This window comes from Stegostoma tigrinum, chromosome 2 (assembly GCF_030684315.1).
Source record: "Stegostoma tigrinum isolate sSteTig4 chromosome 2, sSteTig4.hap1, whole genome shotgun sequence".
In the NCBI taxonomy this organism is placed as follows: domain Eukaryota; kingdom Metazoa; phylum Chordata; class Chondrichthyes; order Orectolobiformes; family Stegostomatidae; genus Stegostoma; species Stegostoma tigrinum.
The window spans coordinates 100521899-100546124 of record NC_081355.1 but is presented as its reverse complement, the minus strand read 5'-3'; the positions used below and the strand labels follow the sequence as shown (position 1 = coordinate 100546124).

Below are 24226 nucleotides of genomic sequence, written 5' to 3'. Positions count from 1 at the left end.
AAGACATTCACACTGCGGACAAAGTTAAGTGCATGTGTGCCATAGGTAGATTATTAGTTTCCAAAAGGGAAGTGTTAGGAATGTCAGGTGTTATAAATGATTATACTTTGAATCGTCTATTGAACAGAATGGAGCTGGAGGTCTAGACAATATCCACCTGAATACAAGGCCCACCTGATTCATGTGGCCATGGTGATGGGTTTTGGAAGGCAGAGATCCATAGGAACGCATTGCAGGATCAGTTTACAGGTTTCTAGAGATATCACTGCACCTCACAGGTGAAGTTGTTTTGCAAGAGACTGAGAAAGAGATGAGTTAGACGCAGCCAGTGTCTGCTGTGAGGTGTGAGGGAACAATCCTTAACTTAGAACACTGTAAATATTAATCCCTTAATATTTTCCTATTTTAAATATATTTTCAAGTCTGTAATTATGCAACTACTTTTACTCCTCTGCTGTATCCAAGAACTGTACTTAGGTACAAGCATCTAAGATGTTGCCATAAGAAGACAGACATTGTAAAAGTATTTCACTGTACTCCTACAATGGAATACGCGTGGCATTAAAAGGATGTTGGATGTAGGATGCCAGGTTGAGGGACTAGAAACAAGGCAGAAAGGCTGGCCTAGCTTTAATTAGAGGAAGGAATCTCCAGGTGATCTTCACTGTCAAAATCACTTCGGAGATCAAAAATAATCTGGCCAGGAAAAGAAAAATGAGGTAGCCACCACAAGCTGAAAACATATTTGTAACGGTTCCTGGATAATGAAGTGACCACTTAAGAGCCAGAGTAAAGTCCAAGAGTGGAGCATGATTTCAAATCATTTCAAAATTAAAACTTTTAGACATCTTCTGTAGTTTAGAGTATGCTTTCCACTACACTGTTTCAACTGTGTTATTTCTATTTTGTAACAGTAAAAGTCTTATTACTTAAAATCTTTCCAATCCTTCTAGTCAATCACTGGAATTCAAACATTATTATTAGTCTCCACAGGAATTACAACAAGAAGTTCAGAACAATCAGAATTCTTATGGAACTAATCCACATTCAAATCGCTACTATCAGGGTTCTGCACCTGTCATGACTATAATATCACAAATGACATCCTATATAACTACGACAGAGATAAAATTGGGGAAGCGACAGCCTAGTGGTATCATCACTAATCCAGAGACACATGTAATGTTAAAGAGACCCGGGTTCGAATCCTGCCACAGGCAGATTTGAATTCAATAAAAATGTGGAATTAGGACCTGATGGCAGAAAAACACATTTCACTATTGTCGATTACAGCCAGAAACTGCTGACTTTACCTAGCCTATGTGTGATTCCAGGCCCACAGCAATCAGTTGACTCTTATTGCCTATTCTTAATTGCCCAGAGGGCAGTTAAGTGCTGGCCTCATCAGTGATACCCTCATCCCATGAATGAATAAAAAGATTATCCCACCTCATTCTTTTCAACTTTTATGTAAGCTTTGATATTATTCAGCACACCATTCTTGTCCAACGCTTTTCATCTAGCCTTGTGGAAATGCTCTCACGTAGTTGTTTATCCAATCAGACAGAAAATCACTTACAATAGCTTCTCTTTCTGCCCCCTCACCATTAACTCTGGTGTACCCCACAGATCAACACCTAGCCTACTCCTATTTCTCATCAACATTTTGCCCCTCAGTGGCATCCTCAAAACATGCCTTTAGTTTTCACATAAATGTTTATGACACCCAGCTCCACTGCACTACCATCCTTCTCTACTCGTCCACAATTGCTAAATTGTCTGTATGCGACTCTGATATATTGTTCAAATAGTGGGAAGACTGAAACCATTATTCTTAGTCCCATTTCAAATTCTGTTCCTCAGCTACCAACTCCATCTTTCCTATGCCAACTGTCTGACAGTAAGCCAGTGCGTGCACAACTGTGTTGTCAGATTTAATCCTGATGATATGCTTCCCATCTCATATTTGGCCATCTTTAGGATGATTCATTTTTATTTCTGGAGCGTTACCTAACTTCAACACTTATTCAGCTCATCTGGTGCTATAAATTTCGTTCAAGCCTTCTTTACCTCATGTTACTATTTCAACACGTGTTACTTGTCTCCCAAAGTCTACGCTCTGGAAACTTGAGATCATGCAAAATTCTACTAGGCCTGTCACAACTCTATGCAAGTCCTTGTGCTCACTACCTCCATCAAATCCTAATCAAGCAAATTTTCACCAAAATTCACATCCTGCGTTCCAATCCTTCTATGTCCTCACCCCACTCTTACTTCCTCCATTCAATTTTGGTTCCTTGTACCTCTAATTTTAGTTGCTCCACCAACAACTGTTGGTGCCTAGATGCCTAAGGCCTCAAGCTCTTGGGTACTCTCCAAATGCTCCTCTGCCTTTCTACTGTTTTCTTCCTTCTTTCTAGGCATCCTTGAACTACTTAAGTCTATATGTTGTTAGGAAGAGAGTGCTGGGTTTCTGTCACAGTGACAGAGAAAGTAAGTTAGTTTACTTCCAAGTCAGGATGCTACGTGGCTTGCAAGACAACATACAAGTGGTGTTACCATATATATCTGCTGCCCTTATCCTTCAGGTGGTAGATGTCACATACTTTGAACATACCGTTGAAGAATCTCTGATGAGTTGCTATACTGCATTTTGCAAATGGGATATATTGCTGCTAGAGGAAAGACATGCCTAAGGTGACAGGCAGATGCCGATGAAGCAGCTGTTTTCTCCCTGGATGGTGTTGAGCTTCTTAAATATTTTTGGGTACTCACACAGGCAAGTGGAGGATAGTCAACCACAATCCTGACATGATTTTATAGATATTGGGCAGACTTTGTGGAGTCTGAAGTATGTTATTCGCCACAGAATTCCCAGTCTCCAACCCGCTTATCAAGTTACAGTATTTCTTTCACTGGTACAGTCAAGCTTATGGCCAAAGGATATTGATATGGGGGCAGAAATCAGAATGGTAATACTGTTGAGTGTCAAGGGGAGACAGCTCAACTGTATCTTGCTGGAGATAACCATTGCATTGCTTGTGCAATCTTACTTGCCACTCTTCGGCTCTGTACCTAATGCCGTCAGGTTTTGCTGCTTCAGTAAACTTTCACATCCTGTTCACATTAACTTTGCTTCCTGTTTCCGTAATATGTTTCATTATCATAACCTGAAGTTATTCAATAAGGTGAAACTCTTGTGGTTAAAAATGTTTAGTTGTATCAGTTTCCTCTAATTGAAAACTCTAACAAGTTAACACTAAAAAAAATTCCTCAAAAGTCACATTTCCAACTTAAATTATGATATTTGTGCCCTGAAACTTCAAGTTATTTTAAAGGCCCCTTAAAATAATTTCCTTAAGGCTCAATCCATTTCAACACTTCCGCATTCTACTAATTTTCACCCGATTTGCAGAATTCGGCAACATGATGTTTGAGAGAGTTTATGTAGAGTGTTGCTGATCTTGCGATGATTTTTGAATGTCATTGTTTTCCAAAACACATGGAAAGAATGCCCCAACCTTCATTTCAATCAAGCTTAATTTACAAAATTAACAATTATTATCTTGGGCCTAATAAACACCATATTAATAAAAAATGGGGAAATAGGCAATAAACCTTCCAATGTTTGGTGAATTTATTTTTGCCCAATTGTTGAACAGTGCACTTATAAACTATGGTGAAGTCAGCAACACAAAAAAAAACGAAATTGCTGGAAAAGTTCAGTAGGCCTGGCAGCATCGGTGGAGAAAAATCAGATATAACATTATGGGTCAAGTGACCCTTCCTTACAAACATAAGGGTTAACTCTTTATTTCTCTGCACAGATGCTGCCAGATCTGCTGAGCTTTTCCAGCATGCACTGAATTTTGCTTTTATGTCAACTCAGCGATCTTTTTCCCCCCCCAGAAGAAATTGAACTCTTCCATACCGCCATTATAAATATATATATTGTTTGAAGCTTTGCTTCATACAAATAGTTTGACAAACAGTTGCAGCTTATGAATCTCATGTCTCTTCTGAAGAAACACAGATGATGATACAGGCTTTCTGGGACTGAATTACTGCTATGTAGTTCACAGCTCATGCTAGGCTGCTGATTTCAAAAAAGCTGCATGTGAAAGAACAAGCTTTCAACTGTAAACAAATTATTCACTTCATCTTCTCATGCAACTGATTTCATGTTAGAAAAAAGATTTATTTCATTTTTGCCAGTTTGGCATTTTTATTACTGGTAGCTAATGCCAATGACAAGGTTCTGCAATTTCACCTCAAGATGTCAACTGAGGTTTTTCCATGATTTTAAAAGTAAGGGTATTCAGTTTCCTCCCATTTGATGTTATTGCGGAATATCACAGCTTGGACTACAAAGATAAATAATAAACCTTCCAGGAATTACATACGTCAAATGTGTGTCAGATTTTGTTTTTTTTTACAAACAAAGAAATGCCTAGCCCCATTTCTATATCACAACAACTAAGTGATACTTCAAGTGCCTTTCTTATGTTTATATTATGGTATTCAATTTACAACTAAAATTGATAAATCAGGTTAGATAATCATAAAGAAGGTAAAAATAACAGTGTGATGTATATTTTACATTGCGATTCCATTTTCAAAGACATCTCTTGCTAGGCACAACCTTCCCAGAACTGATTCACAGCAGCTGCTAATTTTCTATAAGAATTAATGAATATATTTCTCATAGAAGTATATAGAAATAGCTAACTTGTATGCCTTTTAATTTAGTATAAAATGGTGTTAATTACAATGTGGTGCAGACCTAATGCAGATTGGGTGAATGCTTCAGTTTACAAGCATGACTGTGAACCTTCAGTTGTCAGTTATTTTTAATTCTCGGTTTTGCCCTCACTGACTTTTTCGTCCTTTCTAGGGCAAGAGACAGAATGGGAGGTCAATGGTTATGGAGTGCAGACAGGACCGCGGAGCTAAGGTCACAACCAGATCAGCCAAATTCTGCAGTATTGAGTCCAACAATTTAAATTCAGTAATTGCTGTTCCCATTTTGTTTCAATTATCTTTTCTTGATTTATTTTCCCTCATTTATTTGAGATCCTGTTCTCCTCTCAGTAAGTCTTTTATTTCTTTAGTTTCCCATTATCATTCTTTGTTGGCCTTACACCAAGAAATCTTTTTTGCCATTTTGTCTATCATCCAGCCCAATGCCACTTGTCACCTCAAACTATTCCTAAAAATTTCCATCTTCTCCCAGTTCTAATGAAGAGTCACAGGCCTGAACTATTAGCCCCAATTTTCCAATGGCCAGATCATGTTTCTGAAGCATAGATAGACAACAAAAGGGAACCTTCTGAAATCTGCACTCGAGCAGACTCCAACAGAATTGTTCACGAAACTGAAGATTCTGTTTGTTAATTCCCCTGGAAAACACTGAAAGTATCCATTTATATCAGAGAATTTTAAGGATGGTACTGACATTAAGCAAGGAATTACTCAAAATAACTTAAAAACCTAGTCTGAACTCCTGAGCAACTATGCTACGATGGACCTGTTGTAATAGTCAGACAGCTCTGTACTTTTTGTAAGGAGCTCTGATCGGAATCTCCTGTCAGATATGAGGGCCTCTTAAGTTGCATAAAAATTGACGTGTAGAGTGGCAATGAGATCGCCACCCCTCTGAAAATCCAGCTCATTAACTCTGTTTCTCTTTCCATATATGCTGTCAGGCTGGCTGGCTTCTTCCAGCATTCTGCTTTTACTTTGGACTTTCAAAATGCACAGGCTTGTACTTCACAGTGTTGTAGGTAATTGCAAGCTCCAAAGAGGCAGATTGAAAGATGGATAGAGAAGCAGAATGGATTATAACGTATATTCCACAGCTTTAATTAATACTTAATTAATATCTTCAATATTTTCTTCTGGAATATGCTTAATTTTCTTTTCAGAGGCTGAGGAGTGACTTTTGAAGTTCATGAAACGACATAATATTGTCTTTTGCCTCCCTCACGGCTTATGGAAACACTGGAGAGGATTTACCAAGTTTGGGTCACTTTTCAGGGAACTCTAGAAAGTAGCAAAGAAAAACATTAAATCTGCTTCCGCTCTGGAGGTGCTGCCAGACCTGAGTTTTTCCAGCAATTTCTGTTTTTGTGTCTGATTTCCTGCATCTGTAGTTCTTTTAGTTTTTTTTTCCCAAGGAAAGCAGCAAATATGATTCAAGTTTAAAATGGGGCTTGAATCAAGCTCTTTAATTGTAGGCATGTCAGCTTATTTTTCTTGTGGAAAAATTTAACTGAACCGACATTTAAAGATAACATTAGGAATTACTTCGAAGAACATAGTCAGTAGAGGATGAGCACACATGATTTGAGCATAGTGCCCTGCATGTAAAACACATGCTGCGTTTAACTGTATGGAGCTCAAAACCTGGTCACATGCAAATTGACCATTCCATTAGTCATTTCAGATTAAACAGGTCATCTCTGTGAAGCAGAAGTAATCACAGGCAACCTTAAACTTGAAACCTGCAGACTGCAATTCGACATCTGTTACAGAAGAACTGATTTCCTCTCACCTTGAATTGTGTTTGTATGTCACAAACTGTGCTGTGTGCATTGGAAAAAAGGTTCCTTTGTTAAAGTTCCATGTGAAAACATTCCATGGCCCTTTATGTTGGAGTCTCTCACTGAATGCTGAATTGCGATTTGTGTGTGATGTGAATGCTGACTGCTTACATTGCTAAGAATCTGTTCTATTTCTGATATTCGCCACACAGCTCCATTGGAAGCCTGACCAATGGTTCCAGCTACTGCAGGGATTACTATTGCTGCTGCTGAAATGCAACAAAGCTGCCGAGATATCAGGGAGAAACAGATGCCCCTGAAAGCTGAGCACAAGCAGCAACATCTACTTGCTGCCAAATGCTTTCACATGAAGCCATTGCAGCTGAAGGTCCTCTTAGAATGAGCAGGCCATCCAGGAGACATTGTTTTTGATTCCATTTGGTAGCCATTCTATCCCATTGGTCAATAAGGTAACAGCTCTGCTAGATTTTCATGCTGTTAGCTGCTTCCAAGGATATGCTGTCGGCCTGTGTGAGAATCTCTCAGTCCTCAACCAAAAATATGTCAAAGCTGTTACTGATGCCATTAGTGCCAGGTCATCTGTGAGGAGTTCAGTGCTGCAGCCTGGGCAATAGGCCTTGGCAACAAAGCTGGCATCTCGCAGGTGCAGACAGCAAAAGACTTTACACTCTTCATATGAGAGCGCTATATTATCATACAGTTGACTTCATGATTCTATTCCATCTGTGTACAAATAATCTCTTATCATTGGTACTACATCCCAGAAAGAAGCAGCATTGAAACCTACATCCTTGAGAATTCTCATGTTCCTGCCTCCTTTCAAGGGCCATTCAAGGTTGGTTACTGGGTGACAGGGCTATTTTCTGCAACTATGGCTGTTGACACTATTATGCAATCCATGACCATAGCCAAGTTTGGACAAGATACAGCCCATTTTTCAATTAAGGCCATCAAGCATTCGTCAGTAAGCCTCCTATAGATGAGTTTCCAGTGCTTGAATCAGTCTGGAAGGAGCGAAGGCAGGTTGTGGGGGTCTTGCAGTTCACTCTAGACAAGAGTGTGCCTCATTATCCAAGCAAGCTGTGCTCTGTGTAACCGGAGCATTGAAATGCTGGTAAACAGGCCTAGGTCAGGATTGGGAAGTCTGGTCGATCCAGACAAGTTGGACCAAATGGTCTTATTCTGAGATGTAAATCTCTAGGACTCTGTGGCTCAGCTGCACTGTTACAAATTCTGTGGGAAGAGTGCAGAAATAATCACTGTTCCATAACTATCATAAAAGGTGTAAAAAATCCTAATTAGGCCATTGAAATAACCAATTTACCCGACTGACCACTACTCAAAAACAAAAACCAATTCACACTAGATCTTGTCATTAAGAGAAACTAATCTTATTAATTGTAATGCACTTGTATTTAAACGTAAAAGAGAGAGAGAGAGAGAGAGAGGAAAAAAAAGGTTTGTAACCTACTACTATGTAACTTAAACTGGACCTCCTCAGAAAACCCAAACAAACATACACAGGCACGATTAAGACAGACAAAAAAAATAGTTTCTCTCATGCACAATGGCTGGTAAACCTATTTAGAAACATTATGTAAAATTTCAAGGATCAGAAGTCTGGTTTTCAAGGATGGGTCAAAGTGGGTCTCACACAATCCAGTTGATTTTTAGCACCAATAACACTCAGGGGGAAAAGTTGGGGGAAGGTGCGGAAACAGAAGGGAGGAGTAGTAGAAGGGGGGGGTGAAAACGGAGAAGGGTTAAAAGAGTTTTAGCCTTCCTTTTGCAGGCTTGAACTTCCATTTAACTGGCTATTCACAACAGATATGGTCAACTGCCCAGGGATTCATCAAGCGATTGTTATTGTGCTGAACTTTCTTGAAATCACAACAACTGGTCTGGTTGAAGACTGTCTCTCGGCAACAGCTCTAAACGCGTACACACACGCGCACACACACGAGCATTATATTCTTTCCAGAATTTCATAGAATTCCTACAGTGTGGAAACAGGTCCTTCAGCCCAACAAGTCCACACCAACCCTTGCAGCATCCCACCCAGACCCATCCCCCTATAACCCACACAACCCTGAACACTACGGGCAACTTAGCATGGCCGATCCACCTTGCTTGCACGTCTTTGGGCTGTGGGAGGAAACCCACACAGACATGGGGAGAACGTGCAAACTCCAAACAGACGTTACCCGAGGCTGGAATCAAATCTGGGTCCCTGGTACTGTGAGGCTGCAGTGCTAACCACTGAGCCACCGTTCTGCCCCACCGTGCATGCTGCTCCTTCACCACTCGTATAAGCCAACATTTGATAGGACACAGTAATTCATTAAAATTGCCAGCATCTTTTTCCATAGGTTCTTTGGTTTAATGCAGTATCTCTTCCTACTTTTTAAGACTACAGTTCAAAGGGATAAAAGTTCTCTTTACAACACTGACTGCCAACGTACAAAGGTATCATGTCATAATGACAACTTAAAAGTGCACTGCTTGCAATGATGAAGGGGCAATCATACCAAGACCAAGTACTTCACAGTTAAAGGCTAGGATTATTTCTAAATAAGCTAACTGACAATACAAAAATCGTTACTACAAAAGAATACTACACAAAACAATGTTACTTACACTGCTTGTTGAACTTGGTATATGGTTCATAATATGATCATATATAAATTATGCTGCCACATCCATGCCTGAAAAGCATTTAAATAATTCAGAGATCAAATAACTGCTTTAAATTACTATATATATTTATAGAAGATGCAGAATACATGTCAAAATAAAAGGTACACTCGAGGACAACCTAATAACACAACTTTTTTTTAAACTTACAAAGTTTATTCTGTAAAATCAGAATAGGCATGAGACCCTGTTGCAGCTGACAAATACTAAACTATCATTTCAAAACCAACTAATACTGGAATTTGTACTTTATAACCTATGTTCTATTTGAGATCTGACTGATAGTGAAGAAATTTTCCATTCAAAACTTTAATGAACTCAGCCTCACAACTAATAAAACAATTTGCTTTGGATGAGATTTTCAGGTTGTCAATAATTTATCTCCCAATTAATTGTGCTGAATATCTAAAAGTTGAAGGATACTTTGAACAGTGTTAATACTATTAGACACAGTCCAGCGTGGGTCCAGTTGAGGCAATTCATTGGAGTTGACTCGATTAACTAATGGTTAAAAAGTTGTGCTAAGTGAGGTAGGGTTTGATTTCCAGTTTTCACTGAGGATTGCATTGTGCAATTAAAAGACAACAACTTGATGGTTCCATATCCAGTTTACACAGACTTAAAGTGGATGCCTGTACTGCAAGTAATGTACACTTTCTGAGCAGAAGATGCCGCAGCAACCATATGGAAAATAGTGCCAGAAGCGGTCTGATGCAGTTAAGGAAATAAATGCCTACTTACGTTTCATTAATGAAGTTTGGTTACTTTGAATGCAGCATAAAGCCATAAAGACTTCTGCTGCAGGTCCCTACTGAAAGGATAATTTATTTAAGAAAACCTGACTGAATATGAAACCAGGAAAAATAGGAGTGCTTTTTTCAGCTTCACATTCAAACCATGCACCAGTGCCACTCACCTCTCACCACGTCTAAAGTTCATGTGCAAACCAAGGATGAGTCGACCCTTTTGAAAGTACCTTATGTATTTGCACACACAAATACATTTTAAGGATTCAAAAAAGCACAGAATTCTGCTCAAAAAGTGCACATCACTTGCAGTACCATCATGCCTGCACCAGTTCTATAACTTAACGCCGGTCTCCCGCTTTCCCCCCGCCCCCCAACATTCCTGCAAGCTATTCTCAGCCAAATAAAGACCGAATGCCTTCCTGAATGCTTCAGTTGAACCTGCCTCCACCACATTTCCAGGTAGCACATTCCATATCCAAACTACTCTCTGTGAAAACATTTTTTTCTCACATCACCCTTCGTTTGTTTGCAGGTCACTTTAAATCTGTGAACTTTGCTTCTTTTCTTCTTTTAAGATTGGGTACAGATTGTTCCCAGCAACTCTGTTCAGCTTGTTCCTGATTTTGAAAATCTCCATCAAATATTGTCTCAGCCTTCTCCCTGAGGAAAACATTCTCATAACCAGAACAATTTTTCTAAGTAGCTTTTGCACTCTCTCTGCTGCATTCACATCCTTCAAATAATGGGGCATCCATAACTGTACACAATATTCCATCTGAGGTACAATAAGTGCCTTATACAAGTTCACCATCATCCCCTTGCTCTTGAACTCAATGTTAATAAAGCAGAAGACGCAATATGCTTTGTGCAATAAAAATAGAAAGAACTGCAGATGCTGTAAATCAGGACAAAAACAAAGTTGGTGGAAAAGTTCAGCAGGTCTGGCAGCACCTGTGAAGGAAAAAACAGAGTTAACGTTTCGGGTCCGGTGACCCTTCCTCAGAATTGTTTTATGCAATGGGCTCTCCACCCATCCTGCAACTTTCAGAGACCTGTACGAATGTGCACCCCAGTCCTTCGGTTTTGCACTCCCCTTACAATTGTATCAGAGTTAGCAGGAACTGCAGATGCTGGAGAATCTGAAATAACAAGGTGTAGAGCTGGATAAACACAGCAGGAAGGCTGATGTTTCAGGCCTGGACCCTTCTTCAGAAATGGGGGAGGCAGATAGCAGATGGATAGAGAAGATAGGTGGAGAGGAGACAGACAGGTCAAAGAGGCAGGGATGGAGCCAGTAAAAGTGAGTGTAGGTGGGGAGATAGGAGGAGAGAGTCCAGGGAAGATGGACAGGTCAAGGGGGCAGGATGAGGTTAGCAGGTAGGAAATGGGGGTGGGGTTTGAGGTGGGAGGAGGGGATAGGTGGGAGGAAGGAAGGGTTAGAGAGGCAGGGACAAGCTGGGCTGGTTTTGGGTTGCAGTAGTGGGAGGGAGGGAGGATTTTGAAGCTTGTGAAGTCCACATTGATACAATTGGACTGCAGGGTTCCCAAGCAGAATATGAGGTGCCGTTCCTGCAACCTTCCGGTACCATCGTTGTGGCACTGCAGGAGGCCCAGGATGGACATGTTGTCTGAGGAATGGGAGGAAGTTGAAATGGTTCGCGACTGGGAGGTGCACTTGTGAAGTGCAAACCGAGTGTAGGTGTTCTGCAAAGCGGTGCCCAATCCTCTGCTTGGGTTCCCCGATGTAGAGGAGGCCACAATGGGAACAGCAGATGCAGTATACCAAATCAGCAGATGTGCAGGTGAACATCTGCTTGATGTGGAAAGTCTTCTTGGGGCCTGGGATTAGGCCAAGGGAAATGGTGTAGGGGCAGCTGTAGCACTTCCTGCAGTTGCAAGGAAAAGTGCCAGGGGTCGTGGGGCTGGAGGGGAGTGTGGACCGGACAACGGAGTCACGGAGAGAGTGATCCCTCTAGAAAGCAGACAAGGGTGGGGAGGGAAAACTGTTTTTGGTGGTAGGTCAGATTGCAGATGGCAGAAGTGTCAGAGGATGATGCATTGGATCCGGAGGTTGGTGGGATGGTACATGAGGATGAGGGGGATTCTGTTTTGGTTGTTATTGTGGGGAGGGGGTGTGAGGGAATGAGTTGCAAGAAGTGCGGGAGACACGGTCAAGAACGTTCTCAACCACTGAGGGAGTGTGGCGGGGGGGGGGGGGGGGGGGCGGGCGGGCGCAGTTGTGGTCCTAGAAAAGTGAGGTTGAGATGTACGGAAGTGGAATGTCTCATCCTGGGAGCAGATGCGGCAGAGGCGAAGGAATTGGGAATGGGGACGGCATTTTTGGAAGAAGGTGGGTGGGAGGACATATATTCTAGGTAGCTGTGGGAGTCGGTGGGCTTGAAATGGATATCCGTTTCCAGGTGGTCGCCAGAGATGGAAACAGAGAGGTCCAGGAAGGAGAGAGAGTTGTCAGAGAATGTCCTGGTGAACTTGAGGTTGGGGGTGGAACGTGTTGGTGAAGTGGATAAACTGCTCAAGCTCTTGTTGGGAGCATGAGGTGGCGCCGATACAGTCGTCATTGTAACGGAGGAAGAGCTGGGGTTTAGGGCCAGTGTAGGTACAGAAGAGGGATTTGTTCCACGTAACCTACAAAGAAGCAGGCATAGCTTTGGCTCATATGGCTACACATGGCCACCCCCCTTTGTCTGTAGGAAGTGGGAGGAATTGAAAGAGGAATTGTATCTCTGTTTTATATTATCTTTCAAAGTTCTTCAGGCCAAAGTGCATCACTTTGAATGGGCAGGTAGCAGAGGGATACAGATCCTTGCAAAATAGATGACAGGTTTACATAGAGCATCTGGATCAGCGCAGGCTTGGAGGGCCAAAGGTCCTGTTCCTGTGCTGTAATTTTCTTTGTTCTTAAAACAGTTGCATTTCTCTGCATTGAACTTCATCTGTCAGCTATCCGTGCTTTCAATCAACTTGTCAATGCCCTTTTGGACTGCCACACCATCTTCCTCACAGTTTACAATTCTTGAAAAGGTCGCAAATAGGTCATGCACAACCAAGAAAAATTAGAAGGGTCACGGAGTGTGACTGGATATTAATTAATTTTTTAATGTTTGAAGTATTGTAACTTCGAATACTTAATTAGAAAGGTATAATTTTACTTCATAAAAAGTAACTGAAATACATAAACGCGCCACTATTGATGCTAGAGATAATGGGAACTGCAGATGCTGGAGAATCCAAGATAACAGTGTGAAGCTGGATGAACACAGCAGGCCAAGCAGCATATCAGGAGCACAAACGCTTTTGTGCTCCTGAGATGCTACTTAGCCTGCTGTGTTCATCCAGCTTCACACCACTATTGATGCCAAGCGAGAGACAGAGGTACAAATATGTGGGCAGATTATGGAAAGATGCAGGAGTAACACGGTGGTGGTGATGGGAGATTTTAGTTTTCCCAACTTTGACTGGGATTCATTTAGTGTTAGGGGTTTAGATGAAGCAGAATTTGTAAGGAGCATCCAGGAGGGGTTTTTTAGATCAGTATGTAAATAGTCCAACTTGGAAGAGGCCATACCGGACCTGGTGTTGGGGAATGAGCCAGCCAGGTGGTTGAAGTTTCAGTAGGGGATTACTTTGGGAATAGTGATCACAATTCTGAGAGTTTTAGAATACCCATGGGCAAAGACGAGAGTGGTCCGAAAGCAAGAGTGCAAAATTGGGGGAAGGCCAACTGTAGCAAAATTCGGCAGGAGCTGGGGAATGTGAATTGGGAGCAGCTGTTTGAGTGTAAATCCATATTTGATACGTGGGAGTCTTTTAAAGACAGGTTGTTTAGAGTGCAGTACAGATATGTCCCGGTGAAAATGGACGGAAAGGGCAAGATTAGGGAACCATTGACAACAGGTGAAATTGTGAGACTAACAAAGAGGAAAAAGGAGGCATACATATGGTCCAGGCAACTGAAAACAGACGAAGTTTTGGAAGAATGTCAGGAATGTAGGGTCAATCTAAAAGGAGGAATTAAGAGGGCTAAAAGGGGTCATGAAATAGCTTTAGGAAACAAGGTTAAGGAAAATCCTAAAGGCTTTTATTTGTATGTAAGGAGCAAGAGGATAACTAAAGAAAGGGTTGGCTCACTCAAGGACAAAGGAGGGAAGTTATGCGAGCAGTCACAGAAAATGAGTGAGATTCTTAATGAGAACTTTGCGTCAGTATTCACCGATGACAGGGACAAAGCAGATGTCGAGGTTAGGGATAGCTGTTTGATTACTCCATGTCAAGTCAGCAGAAGTGGGGGGTGTTGTCCAGAAAGAGTGTTGGGTATTCGAAAAGACTGTAGGGTGGACAAGTGCCCAGATCCGAATGGGATCTATTCCAGGTTAATTGAGAGAAGCGAGAGAGGAAATAGCTGGGGCCTTAACAGATACCTTTGCAGCATCCTTGAGCATAGGTGAGGTCCCGGAGGACTGGAAAATTGCTAATGTTGTCCCTTTGTTTATGAAGGGTAGCGAGGATAATCCAGGTAAATGTAGACTGGTGAGCCTGACGTCAGTGATGGGAAAGCTGCTATAAAAGATACTCAGGGATAGGATCTATTTACACTTGGAAGAAAATGGGCTTATTGGTGATAAGCAGCATGGTTTTATGCAGGGAAGTCATGTCTTACCAACTTGATAGAATTGTTTGAGGAAGAAGTGACAAAGTTGATAGATGAGATAAGGGCTGTAAATGTCATATACATAGACTTCAGTAAGGCGTTTGATAAGGTTCTCTAATGGTAGGCTGACGGAGAAAGTGAAGTCGCATGGGGTCCAGACTGTGCCAGCTACATGGATAGAGAACTGGCTGGGCAACAGGAGGCAGTTGTAGTGGAAGAGAGTTTCTCAAAATGGAGAACTGTGACCAGTGGTGTTCCACAGGGATCTGCATTGGGACCACTGTTGTTTGTGATACAAATAAATGATCTGGAGGAAGGTATAGATGGTCTGATTAGCAAGTCTGCAGATGACACTAAGATTGGTGGAGTAGCAGATAGTGAAGGAGACTGTGGGTAAATTCAGCAGAATTTAGATAGAGTGGAGAGCTAGGCGGAGAAATGGCAGATGGAGTTCAAATCAAGGCAAATGCAAGGTGATGCATATTGGAAGATCAATTCAAGAGCGAACTACATGGTGAATGGAAAAGCCCTGGGGAAAATTAATGCACAGAGAGATCTGGGTGTTGAGATCCATTGTACCCTGAAAGTGGCAACGCAGGTCGATAGAGTGGTCAAGGAGGCATATGGCATGCTTTCCTTCATCGGACGGGGTATTGAGTACAAGAGTTGGCAGATCATGTTACAGTTGTATAGGACTTTGGTTCAACCACATTTGGAACACTGCATACCATTCTGGTCACCACATTACCAAAAGGATGTGGATGCTTTGGAGAGGGTGCAGAGCAGGTTCACCAGGATGTTGCCTGAGATGGAAGGTGTTGCCTATGAAGAGAGGTTGAGTAGATTAGGATTATTTACATTAGAAAGACAGAAGTTGAGGATGGGCCTGATTGAGGTCTACAAAATCATGACAGGTACAGGCAGCGTAGATAGCAAGAAGCTTTATCCCCAGAGCGGGGGACTCAATTACTAGGGGTCACCATTTCAAAGGTGAGAGGGGAAAAGTTTAAGGGAGAAATGCGTGGAAAGTTCTTTACGCAGAGGGTGGCAGGTGCCTGGAACACGTTGCCAGCAGAGGTGGTAGAGGCGGGCACGATAGCGTCATTTAACATTTATCTAGACAGATACATGAATGGGCAGGGAGCAGAGGGATACAGATCCTTGGAAAATAGATGACAGGTTTAGATAGATCATCTGGATCGGCGCAGGCTTGGGGGCCCAAAAGGTCCTGTTCCTGTGCTGTAATTTTCTTTGTTCTTAAAACAGTCACAAAATCTGGACGAAATTGATCCAAAAGACTTTGGAATTTTACATTTACGTGTCTGAAATCCTGAAGAAGGGTAATACTAGAAACGTTGACTGCTTCTTTCCACCAGATGCTGCCTGGCTTGCTGTGTTCTTCCGGATCCTGTTGGTCTAGCTTGGATTCCAACATCTGCAGTTTTTTTGTCTCTTCATTTATTTTAAGTCAGGTTACTCAGTGATGCTAAACAGGTCACTTATTATAAACCCTTATTTTTCACAATAAGTTTATTTTCAGCTGTATCAGCACAACAGCAGAAAGATACCCTTCTTCAATACAAGGAATATCTTTATATTTTCTTTTATTCTTTCATGGGAGTGAGTATCAGTGACAACATCAGCATTTGTTTGCTGATGTCTAATCATCCTGCAGAAAGTACTGGTCAGCCATTTTCAACCACTGCTGTCCATATGATGAAGGTACATCCAGTAGTTGTCAGGAAGGGAAAGAATGAAAGGGGGGAAAAAAAGAATTACACAGTGTATATGCCTGCTTGCTTGTGTTGATTTATAGCTCCATATAACTTTAGGATACACCTCTCCCTAAATTTTTCCATCTTTTGACTTTTCATTCTTCTTTTAAGGTCTAGCCTGAAATCTACCACTTTGACTAAGCTTGATCACCTGACTCAATATCTTCACTGTGGGTCAAATTTTGTTTAACGATGATCATTCATACAAAGATGCTTTACTATGTTATAATTCATACAAGTGCAAGGTAATATCTAGGCTTGGGCTGGAACATGCCAAGTAACGTTAATGTCATACAAATGTCAAGCAATTACCATCTCCAAAAGAAAGAGAATCAAATCATCACCTCTTGATATCTAATGACACTACTCTTCCCCAACTACCAACATTCTGGTGACTTCCACTGACTAGAAACTGAACTAGATTAGCTATACAAACACTGTAAATACAACAGCAGATCAGAGGCTAAGAATCCTGCAGTGAGGGACTCACCTCATGGCTCCCCAAAGCCTGTCCAGTGTCTGCAAGGCACAAATCAGGATATGATGAAGTTTCCCCACTTGCCTGGATAGGTGCAGCTAACCAACAACACTCAAGATGCTGACCCCACATTCACTGGCACCATAATCCAAAAACATTTACATCCTTCACCACCAACACTCAGTAGTAGCAGTGTGTACTATCAAAAAGATGCAATGCATAAATTCAACAGTATTCTTTAGACATCACCTTCCAATCCTATGGCCACTAGCAACTGAAAGGACAAGGGCAGCAGACAGATAGGATTACCATCACCTGCAAGATCCCCCTCCAAGCTTCTCCTCATCCTGACATGGGAATATATCACTGTCCCTTTGCTGTCTACGGTCAGAATCCTCGAAATGCCTTATGAGTGACATAGTGGATCTACTGTCAATATATGGACTGAGTAGTTCAGGAAGCCTATTCACCACAATCCTCTTGAAGGGCAGTTAGAGACAGGTAACAAATGCTGGCCTAGCCAAAGCTACAGGCCATGAATGAATAAAAAAGGAATGGCCAATTCCTCTTATTCTCACCATGCACAGCTCCCAAACATTTTCAGACCTATTTCCTTCAACATTTGATCTCAAAATACACTTGTGTGTCCTCTCCTCAACTTATTTACAACATACTTTGTCAACTCCCAACTGGTTAAAAAATGTAAGACTGATTTTGCGAAATCTAACATAGAAAACACGGACATTGAGATAAAGGAGGAAATATTTGCAGATGTAACTACGGTGGGGGGGGGTGGCGTCTAACGGAGGATCATAAATGAACAGAGAATAAAAAAAGTTATGGGACCATGCAACTGGTTCATTAATGTCCTTCAGGGAGGGAAACTGCCAACCTTACCTGGTCTGGCCAACAAGTGACTCCAGACCCACAGTAATGTGGCTGACTCTGAACTGTCCCCTGGGCAATTAGGAACGGGCAATAAGAGCTGCTCTAGCCAGCAATACCCACATTTCATGAATGAATAAAAAAAAGACATTGCTACAAATAATTAATTAAAAACAGAGGACTGACTTGCAAGAGACAGTAAATAAAAAGGAATGAAGGATTTCAGAAAGCATTATTGGGGTCAGGACAGGCAAAACTCAAGAGGGACTTAAACATATTCAGTTAGCTTGTAACAAATCATGCTCTACCATTACATTAAATCACAAGCCATTGAAAGCATTGGAGACGAGAAGGTGTCATTCTGTTTGCATTGAATAATTTTCGCTTAACTATGCAAAGCATATTAGCCAATTTTTCCAAAGTCTAAATGACGTACACAGTTTCACACTGAAACGGCCTAGATCTTTCTGCTCTGATTTCTGGAATGGGACTCAAGGTAAGGATGATTACTGACTGAATCGTGCTAAAACTGAAATTCGACATTGTTTTTGGCTTCTTCTTTTACTTCTGGCAGTTTTTTGTGTTTTACTTTCATGTTCCTTCTGTAGATCATGAGGGAATTCATGCCTTTAGTACTTTAATTCTTACTAACTATACAACGTGTGCAGGCGGTACATGACTGGTGATGAGTTTTTTTTGTCCAATGTAGTCATTAGGTAATTGCTAATTGAATGTTGTGTCAGTCATTATCGTCACAATACAGTTTGATAACTGTTGAAATTAATTGCTTAACTTGTGTGCCAAACCAATGACTATATTTATCAAAACAACTTCAAAGCAAGACTGAAAGTCTTTTGTGGGCATAGGGCCACATCTATTTTCTTGAATGCAAATACTTGCAGCATAATTAATCAGCCACCTCAAGGGTTAGCTCTGCTTCTGGACTGTTTTTTCACTTGTTTTCTGTAAATACTACATACCAGTCACATCAGGTTTTAATTACATGTCTGCATTATTCTATATTACCTCTCTTTCTAAGGACATTGTTATTTATTCCTGAATGTGAGAATTTATGGGCTTTTTGATTCCAGGCTTGTTAGAGTTATGAAGTGATTCCATTAAAGTGTCATCAAATCTATTTTGTACTGTTGTTCTGGCTTCCTGTGATTCAGTTTATCTTTGAACAACTGTCAACATTAACATTTTGCAACTGTTCAGCAATGATTTGCTCAGCATTCTTTCATCTATATTTTGAGATATTGATTACAGCATTGGAAAGTAGTCAGATCTATTTCTCATTATCACAGCAATAACAAAATATCTCCATTAAAACACTTAGATTGATGTGCTCAGACTGCCTTTTCCAGTTAAACTATTTCAAAAAAAGTTGGAGCATCCTTTTTTTTAAGAAAGTGTACAGCAAAAGAAAAGAATATTCAACCCATCGTGTCTTTGCTAGCTCTCCACAAAACTAACTCACCTCATACCACTCTCTTGTCTTTTCCACATGGCTTTGCATTTATTTACTTTTCAGATAATTATTAGGTTGAGTTCTCAATGCGTTGATTGGTGCTACCTCAACTACACTTGCTGGATTCCAGATCCTAACCACTTATTGCTTAAAAAAGTGTCATCAATCCTTCTACTGATGAATACAATGTGGTCAAGATTTGTGGGAGGCTAAAGAATTTGGAAGCCTTTATAAACTAGCAGAGGACAATTTTAAAAAAACTCAATAAGTGTGGAGAAGATGAAATATGCAGGTATGGTAGTCAGTAACATAAAAGAAGATTGCAAGATTGTTTTTAGATATATAAAAGGTACGGGAGATGCAAGAGTGATCATTTGACCATTAGAAAATAAGGAGGAGACATAGTAATGGGGAACAAAGAAATAGCGGTAGAACTGAATAGGTATTTTGCGTCAGTCTGTCTGACAGAAAACACCAGTAGCATTCCACAACTTCAAGAGAGTCACGGATAGAGGTGAGTATAGTGGCCAACACTAAGGAGAAGGTGCTGGGGAAGCTGAAAGATCTGAAGGAGAATAAATTACCCAGGCCAGATGGACTACACCCCAGGATTCACAAAGAGATAGTGGAAGAGATTGTAGAAGCATTGGAAAGTATGGTGATCTTTCAGGAATTACTGGAATCAAGGATGGTCTCAGAGAACTGGAAATTAGCTGACGTAACCTCCCCGTGTAAGAAAGGAGGGAGGGAGAATACAAAATTTTATAGGCCTGTTAGCCTGACCTTGGTCATCGGTCACATTTTAAAGTCTATTATTAAGGATGAGATTGTGGAGTGCTGGGAGAGGGAGGGGAAGAGTGCATGGTAAAATGGGGTGGAGTCAGCATGGCTTCATGACGGGGAGGTCATGCGCAACAGATCTGGTAGAATTCTCAAAGAGGTAACAAGCAAGTTAGACAATGGAAAGTCAGTGGACGTGATCTATTTGGATTTCCAAAAGTAGGCAAAGAAGTGGCTGATGGAATACAAAGGGGAAAGTGTGAGGTTTTCCGCTTTGGTAGGAAGAATAAAAAGGTACAAACAATTTTCTAAATGGAAAAAGAATTCAGAAATCTGAAACACAAAGGAACTTACAAATCCTCGTTCAGAATTCTCAGGTGTTAAGATACAGGTTCAGTTCGTAGTTAGGATGACAAATGTAATGTTCACATTCATTTATAATATAAGCTAGCGAGGACTAGAATACAAAGCAGGAATGTACTGCTGAGGCTGTATAAAAGGTCTAGTCAAACTACATTTGGAATACTGTGAGCAGTTTTGGGCCCCGCATTCAGAAAGGGTGTGCTGGCCTTGAGGAGGTTTACAAGAATGATCTCAGGGATGAAGGGTGAGTCATAGGAGAAGCATTTGAGGACTCTGGGTCTGTACTGGATGGAGTTTAATAGTATGAGGGACGATGTGATTGAAACTTACAGAATACTAAGCAGCCTGGAAAGGGTGGACATAGTGATAATATTTCCACTAGTAGGAAAGACTAGGATGCAAGCGCACACCCTCAGACTGAAGGCACAATGCTTTAGAACCAAAATGAGCAGAAATGTCTTCAGCCAGAGGGTGGTGAATCTCTTGAAGCCAAGTCATTGAGTGTATTTAAGGCAGAGATAGATAAGTTCTTAATTAGGAAGCAGACACAAGGTTACGGGAGAAGGCAGGAAGATGGGGTCGGAAAACATTTCAGCCATGATGTAACGCCCGAGCCGCATCAATTCCCCAAATGCCCTAATTCTGCTCCTATGTTTTACAGTCTTATTGGTATTATTTTCTCTGTTCCATTCTGTCCTGAGAACCAACTGTTTTACGCACAATTTCCTCTTAATCTTCTCTCCAAGGACAACAGTCCATTTTCCAAATCAACTATGAATCTTAAGTTCCTCATCCTTGATTCCACTCTCATGAATCTTGAATTATCCTCTCCACCACCTTCACATCCTTCCTGTGGTGGCCATAACGAGGCACAATGCTCCAATAAGCCAAAACGGCATTTCATACAGGTTTATCATTATTTCCTTATTTTTCTACATTCATACTCCTAATTATAAAGTTTAGGTTCCCATATGCATTATTAACCACTTTCTTAACCTGCATTGGCCCCTTCAATGATTTATACACATACACACCAAGTCATTCTGCTCACACTTCCTTTCATTTTTACTGGCTCTCCAATTTTTTTTTTTACATGAATCATTTCACATTTCTCTCCAAGAAATTTCTTTGGCCACTTGTCCGATTATTCCACCAACCTTTCTCTGTCCTCTTGAAATTTATCACCATTCTTCTCAGAGATCACAATACGACAAGTTCTGTGTCACTCAAATTCAAATTTGTGTTTTAGACCCATCTCAGTCATCAATATCCATCAAGTAAAGGCCCCAACATTGACCACTAGTGGACCCCACCATATGATTTATTCTAGTCTGAAATGCAACTGTTTACCAGTTTCTCAGTTTCTTGTTACTCAGCACATTTTACGTCCAGGCTGTCACCAACCTTTTCATTCAACAGGCTTTCATTTGGCTGAAAAGCCTGTTCTGTGGCAAGTTATCAAAAGCGTTCTGGAAGTCCATGTACACTAAATTAACCACACTATCCCATAAGGCGCACGACAGAAAGTGACCAATGCAGCTCAATTCCTTGCATGATTTTGGTCTTCGGAGAATTGCTGAAATGAAGCTGACACGCACTTCAGTGCCAGTAATGCAGGATTGGAATATTCATCTGTAATTTTAATACAATCCTAATTTAACTTTACCTTTCCTTTAATACGCTGCCCACCCATTCTACTTTTTAATGTCGAATGCATTTATATTTATTTCTACATAATTATGACATGGTTAAGTATAGCCAGATAACTGAATACAGATATGCATTTTTCTATCCCAATCATGCGACAATTCAGCTTTTAGACTGTGATCTTGTTTTTCGAATAAAACAATATTTTATTGTCACCTTCATCAACCATTTCCGTTGCCTCATCAAAAAAACTCAAGAGTTAATTAAATATGGTTTTCTCTTAAAAAAACCATTTTGGATTTCCGTAATTAATCAAAAGTCTCTTGACATTCGATATTGTTGACAAAAGAGATAGTTGGTACAGCTTTGACCCTTGCGCTAACGAGAACAAAGGCAAGAATGAAAACGTTTTAAAAATCCCAAAAATAGATGCTACAGGGGAAAAGGATGCTAATTGTTTGGCAAGCTAACCAAATAACTAAGCAAGACGCTGGACCAAAAAAGTGATGGGGGGCTATATTCTCCACAATCTCAATAGTTAGACGGATTGAAAGGAGATTTTGTGGTCAGGAACGGGGCTCCCAGAAGGTATGTTGCCTCCCAGGTGCCAGGGTCGGGGATGTCGCCGATCGGGTCTAGAAGATTCTGAAGGGGGAGCGTGAGCAGCCAGAAATCGTGGTACATATTGGCACCAATGACGTAGCCAGGAAAGGAATTGAGGATCTGAAAAAGGACTACAGAGAGCTAGGTTGGAAGCTGAAGAGCAGGATGAGTAGTGTTCTCAGGTTTGCTACTGGTGCCACGAGATAGCGAGGGGAGGAACAGTCAGCGAGTGCAGCTTAACACGTGGCTGCACAGCTGGTGCAGGAGGGAGGGCTTCAGATACTTAGATCATTGGGATGCCTTCTGGGGAAGGTGGGACCTGTACATGAAGGACGAGTTGCACCTGAACTAGAGGGGCACAAATGACCTGGGTGGGAGATTTGCTCGAGTGGTTCGGGAGGGTTTAAACTAGTTTGGCAGGGGGGTGGAAACCAGAGCTACGCATCGGGGGGTGGGGGTGGGGGTGGGGCGGGGGGGAAGCAGCGCGTAGTAGTAGATGAGGCAGTGGCAGGATGCAGTGAATCTACCAGGAAGGTTTTTCATGTGATGGAACGAAGGGATCGGTTAAAATGTGTCTGCTTTAACGCATGGAGTATCAGAAATAAGAGTGACGAACTTAAGAGCCTGGATCAGTACTTGGGACCATGCTGTTGTGGCCATAATAAGGAGATGTGAGTTTAACAGGGGCAGGAATGGTTGCTAGATGTTCCAGGGTTTAGAACATTTAAAAAGAACAGGGAGGGGGTAAAAAGAGGAGGGGATGTAGCGTTACTAATCAGAGAGAGTGCATCACAGCAAGAGAAATGAAAGTTGCCGAGGAAGGTTTGTCAACTGAGTCAGTATGGGTGGAAGTTAGAAACAGCAAGGGAGCAGTCACCTCATTGGGGGATTTCTACAGGCCCCCAAATAGCAGGAGGGAGGTTGAAGAACTCATAGGCCGGCAGATTGTTGAAAAATGCAAATGTAGCAGGGTTGTTGTTATGGGTGACTTCAACTTTCCCAATATTGATTGGCACCTCCTTAGTGCAGTTGGTTTGGATGGAGCCCGCTTTTGTCAGGTGTGTTCAAGACGGTTTCTTTACTCAGTATGTGGACAGGCCAATGAGGGGGGAGGCCATTTTGGATTTAGTGCTCGGCAATGAGCCAGGACAGGTGTCAGACCTCGCGGTGAGAGAACACTTTGGTGACAGTAAGCACAACAGCCTCACATTTACCATAGCCATGGAGGGGGAAAGGAGCAGTTACCAGGGAAAGATATTTACCTGAGTTAATGGAAACTATGACGCTATCAGGCAGGAGTTGGGAAGTACAGATTGAGAGCAAGTGTTCCACAGAAAGGGTACAACAGACATATGGAGACCGTTTAAGGACCATAAATTTGCAAGTGATGCATAAATTTGTTCCTCTGAGATAGGTAAGAAGGGGTAAGATTAAGGAGCCTTGGATGACAGAAACAGAGGTGCTTCTTGTCAAAAATAAAAAGAAAAAGGCAGCGTACGTAAGGTGGAGGAAGCAAGGGTCTAGCACAGCTTTAGAGGATTACAGACTT

General features: G+C 41.4%; 1 protein-coding gene across 9 annotated transcripts in view; it reads right to left on the bottom strand.

The window, feature by feature from the left end:
* The window catches only part of tpk1 (thiamin pyrophosphokinase 1), a 330085-nt gene that overhangs the window by 196214 nt on the left and 109645 nt on the right, over nucleotides 1-24226 (bottom strand). The gene's annotated exons all lie outside the window — the stretch shown is intronic.